The sequence below is a fragment of the Halichoerus grypus genome, chromosome 5 (genome assembly GCF_964656455.1).
Source record: "Halichoerus grypus chromosome 5, mHalGry1.hap1.1, whole genome shotgun sequence".
NCBI classification, from domain to species: domain Eukaryota; kingdom Metazoa; phylum Chordata; class Mammalia; order Carnivora; family Phocidae; genus Halichoerus; species Halichoerus grypus.
The window spans coordinates 164831063-164836364 of record NC_135716.1 but is presented as its reverse complement, the minus strand read 5'-3'; the positions used below and the strand labels follow the sequence as shown (position 1 = coordinate 164836364).

Below are 5302 nucleotides of genomic sequence, written 5' to 3'. Positions count from 1 at the left end.
TGCTGACCCGGCTCACAGGAGCCCCACATGTCAGCGGGGGGAGAGGAGAATTCTCCGGGGCCCAGCCCTCCAGCCGCGGTCTGCCTCCCCCCCAGCGCCCCTGACGAAGAGTGTGTTAAGGCGTCGTCTGCACTGGACAGAGGCTGCTTCGCCTTGAACCCGACGCACCGACGCACCAATGGAAGGAGAGGCACCTGCCCACCTCTGCTCACCCATCCCAGGCCTCAGAGTCGCTTGGTTCTCCCCAAGGACTTCTGAGCCCCAGGGGCTGGAGGTGGGCACATCATCACAGTGGCATCTGCGGCCGCAGGGAGAGACCTTTCTGTCACATCCAAGGCCCCGTCCCACCTCCCTTTGTGGCCCCGACGACGAGGACTCGGTGTCTGGCAGGAGGGATGGAAAGAAGGTGGAAAGCTGTTCCTCCAGGGCCAGAGACTCTGACTTTTTGCAAAGCCGGCGACCCACTTTGCTGGAACTGAAAACAGTTTGCAGCAACAGGAAAGGAGGCATCCGGGAGAGAGCAGGAGTCCCAGCACTGACGGGGGCCTGATGGTGGCAAGTGAATTAAAGGCAGCCGAAGCTGAACATACCTGCCGGGGAGCGGGCTGCCATTCTCACGAAATGAAGAATCTGCTGGTCGGGAGGGAGGCAAATCCCCACCGTCCTGAGACGTCGTAGCTGCGCCTTCCAGGGCGGACCCTGGTGTCATTTCCTCTGTGCGTGGGCTCAGGTGAGAGGAGCACTGGGTTTTCCTCTGATGCCTGTGCTGGGGGCTTGGTGTGGGGGCTCTTGGGGTCTAAGATGGAGTGGAGAGAGAGAAGGGAGTCACAGTCAGTGCCAGGAGGGGCTTTGGAGCTGGGAAGGCAGACCAGGCTCAGATTCAGGTTCAAGAGAGAAACCGAGGCTATGAGCCCAAAAGTAGAGTGCCTGGTCCAGGGTGGGGCACAGAAGACACGACAGATCAGGCAGCAGGTGTCGCCCTGAGCTGGGGGGTCTGCAGGGGCCTTTTATTTTTTCTACCTTTTTATTGACTAATAATCGACATACAACATGGTATTAGTTTCAGGTATATAACATAGTGATTCCCTATTTATATATATTACAAAATGGTCATCGCAATAAGTTACCATCTGTCACCATACAAAGTTGTTACAATATTATTGATTATATTCCCTATGCTGTACATTACATCCCATGACTTATTTACTTTATGATTGGAAGATTGTACCTCTTAATCCCCTTCACCTATTATGCCCACCCTCTCTGGCAACCATCAGTTTGTTCTCTGTGTCTTTAAGAGTCTATTTCTGTTCTGTTTGTTTGTTTTGTTTTTTGGATTCCACATATGAGTGAAATCATATGGAGTTTGTCTTTCTCTGACTGGCTTATTCCAATTAGCATGATACCCTCCAGGTCCATCCATGTTGTTGCAAATGGCAAGATTTCATTCTTTTTTATGGCTGAGTAGTAGTCTCATCTTCTTTATCCATTCATCTATCGATGGACAAGGGCTGCTTCCATGTCTTGGCTATTGTAAATAATGCTGTAGTGAACATAGAGGTGCTTGTAGTTTTTCAAATTAGTGCTTTCATTTTCTTCAGATAAATACCTAGAAGTAGAATTACAGGATCATATGGTAGTTCTACTTTTAATTTTTGGAGGAACCTCCATACTATAAAGCTATAGTCTTCAAAACAGTATGGTACTGGCACAAAAACAGACACATAGATCAATAGATCAGAATAGAGACCCCAGGAAGAAACCCATGTTCACATGTTAATCCATGTTTACAATAATTAATCTACAACAAAGGAGGCAATGGGGAAAAGACCATCTCTTCAATAAATCGTGTTGGGTCTACTGGACAGCTACATGCACCAGAATGAAACTGGACCACTTTCTTATACCATACACAAAAATTAACTCAAAACGGATTAAAGACATAAGTACAAGACCTGAAACCATAAAACTCCTAGAAGAAAACAGGCAGAAAACTGAGCCTGGGTGGCTCAGTTGTTAAACGTCTGCCTTCAGCTCAGGTCATGATCCCAGGGTCCTGGGATCGAGCCCCACATGGAGCTCCCTGCTCAGCGGGAAGCCTGCTTCTCCCTCTCCCACTCCCCCTTGCTGTGTTCCCTCTCTTGCTGTCTCTCTCTGTCAAATAAATATGAAAGAAAGAAAGAAAGAAAGAAAGAAAGAAAGAAAGAAAGAAAGAAAGAAAGAAAGAAAGAAGAAAGAAAGAAAGAAAGAAAGAAAGAAAGAAAGAAAGAAAGAAAGAAAGAAAGAAAAAAAAAAAAAAGCAAACAGGCAGTAAGCCTTTGACATTAGTCATAGGGATATTTTTTTGGACCAGTCTCCTCAGGCAAGGACAACAAAAGCAGAAATAAACAAACAGGCCTACATTAAACTAAAAAGCCTTTGCACGGTGAAGGAAACCATCAGCAAACGAAAAAGCAACCCACTGAATGGGAGAAGATATTCACAAATGACATACACAACAAGGGGTTAATATGCAAAATATATAAAGAAACTATACAACTAGATAACAAAAAACAAACAATCCAATTTAAAAATGGGCAGGGGACCTGAATAGACATTTTTCCAAAGAAGACATCCAAATGGCCAACAGATGCATGAAAAGATGCCCAACACCCTCATCAGGAAAATGCAAATCAAAACCACAATGAGAAATCACCTCACACCTGTCAGGATAGCTAGAATCAAAAAGACAAGAAACAACAATTATTTGACCAGAATGTGGCTAAAAGGGAGCCCCCGTGTGGTGTTGGTGGCAATTAAATTGGTGCAGCCTCCGTGGAACAGTCTTCTAGGGCCTTCTAGACACTGGAGCCCTGGACGTAAAGAGGGTTGTTATTCCTGCAACTATCATTCACTCCGGCTATCTTTTCCAGAATCCCACATGGGGGGTCCCTGACTGTCCCTCTCCTGACCCCCTGACGTCTCATGCGTCTGACGGGTTTTGAAGAAGTGGGTCTGGCCTGAACTCAGTCTACGGAAGTGGATTCTCTGTGCACATGGACGCTGTCCATTTACCTTGAGAATCTCATGGGAAGCATTATTCTTGTCCACCTGGTTAGTGGTGGGGCACCTGCGTCCCAGCCTTCTTCCCTTCAGCTTTTACGAACCATTAGTGGCAAGAGGTTCATTGCCAGTTCTTTGGCAAAACACAGCACTTTCTTTTAAGCATATTGTGTTAAAGTCAGAATTTCATCTCTATTAGCTGATAACCTTTTCTTCCAGCTTTTCTTTTAAATGACTAGTTCTCATTCATTCTTGTGGAAGATCTGTTAAGAGAGATGAATCTAGAAAAGTCATGAACTCTCGAGAAGATATGGCTCTTTAAGATGTATTTATTTGCAGCATAAATGAGTAGATAAACCATGGGGTCATTACAGGGCAACTTGAATTGTTCTGCTTTGAATGAATTGTAGCTCTGTCTGCAAGTACCTGCTCCTGACTGGTACTCAAGCTTCTGTTTCCGGCTGTGATATTCAAGGAAGTGGGGTGGGTTTAGCTGGGTCTGTCAGCCCTGCCTTGACCCTGTGAGGTAGTTCGGTAAACTCTCACCTGCACAGGTGGGAGGCTCATGGAGGCCTCAGTTCTGGAGGCTTCTCCCTAATTCCCATCTGCTTCAACACAGACCTGTGAGGCCCAAAAGGGCTGGGGTGGGGTTCATCCCTGGGCACAGGGCGAATATATGAACAATATGCACTACATTAATAAAGAAACAAAGAAAAATGGCCAAGAACAGTGCTTACTTTGTAGGAGTTCACTTTGCATCAGAAATATTGTGGACACCCAAGTAATGAAGAAGAAACTCTCCTAAGAGGACATGATCAAGTTAACATTTATTATGTGCCTATTGAGAGACCGGCTACCAACTGGTCGGTGGGTGTCACCTCCCCCACCTCAGGGATGAGAGTCAGAGAGGGACAGGGATCCGCCCAAGGTCACACAGCCAGGTAGGGTGGAGCTGAGTGCAAACCCCACCTGCCTGGCTCCACCTCCAGGCTTTTTCCTCCCACCTCCCAGGGTAGGGTTGCTGTTATTATCTTCACGGTAAGTCCGTTCGCACATTCATTCATTCATTCATCCATCCATCCATTTATTCATACAAACACACACTAGCACCTCTTCTGCTCCAGATGCCGAGGACAGAGTCAGGGCGCGAGGGGGGCTCTGCCTGAGGACCAGGGAGGGGCCCCGTGATCAGGACGGGCCCCAGGTCAGCTCGGGATAGGCAGCCAGCTCCGTGGGCTTGACATGGAAATGTCTGAGCTGCAGAACAAGGCTTCTCCAAAACTCCCAACTAACTTGAGGCTCTTCTCCGACCCGTAGAGCGGCATTGAGAGGCAGGGCTCAGCGGCCATGGACTTGAAGAGCTCGGATGAAGGGAAAGTCAGCCAGGGCTTTGCCACAAGGCGAGGAAGGAAAAATGTGAAGAAACAGTGTTCTAAGTCAACCAGAACCCACGCAGGGAACCCTGACAGGACTAGAGAAGTTTGCTTCCACCAGAAAGTCAAAGGGGAAACACTTTCATTTCCATGACACATTTCTATTTTTTTAAAAAACCGCATGATTATTTTTGCACTGGAAAGCCATGAATGGAAAATTCCACCTCCCGTTCCTCCTCCAGGCGCTAAAGAATAGAGGAAGCTTCTGTCCCCGGTTTGCTGGTGCCTGAAATTCTACCATTGGAGCTTCATTCCTATGGCGTGAGGCTTTGTCCTTTGTTAAAACGCAAACTTCATAGAAGTCATGTCTTCAACACAGATTTATTTTCATTAACTCAATAAATATTTATTGACTTCTCGGCCTCAGCCATGCAGTATCTAGAGGCTGGGAATAGAGACATTAATTAAGACGTGTCCAGGTCCACACCTTCAAGGAACTAGCAAATTCTGTGTATGAGGGCTGGGGTGGAGGACCATAGGAACCCTGACTGTAATGAAGCAGTGAATGATGGTGGTGGGAGCCCCCAGCAGAGGTGACCTATTTCATAGTTGCAAAAGGTGGAGCTTGAGCTGCAATCTAACGGATGAAGCGCGCGTGGGGGCTGGTTGAGAATCCCAGCGGGAGGGTACAGCCAGGGCAAATGAATGGGGTCATGTGCCAGTATGGTGGGGTACGGGGACTACATGCCACTCAGCAGGCTTGGACATAAGGTAGGACATGGCAGGTGGGACCGGAGTGGCAGGAAGCGCTTCTCATTGATTGGACGCTACTTTCATGTCGGGGGTGGCCTCTGTCCCAGCGCTTTGCTGCCTCCCCAGCCTCCCCC

At 47.6% G+C, this 5302-nt stretch overlaps 1 long non-coding RNA gene across 1 annotated transcript; it reads right to left on the bottom strand.

The window, feature by feature from the left end:
• Positions 1 to 616: 616 nt before the first annotated feature.
• Positions 617 to 4849, bottom strand: LOC144381779 (uncharacterized). The gene is made up of 3 exons (XR_013447596.1): positions 4145 to 4849; positions 3055 to 3305; positions 617 to 1609 (listed from the first exon to the last, which is right to left on the bottom strand). It is a non-coding gene; the product is annotated as an uncharacterized LOC144381779 (long non-coding RNA).
• Positions 4850 to 5302: the final 453 nt, after the last annotated feature.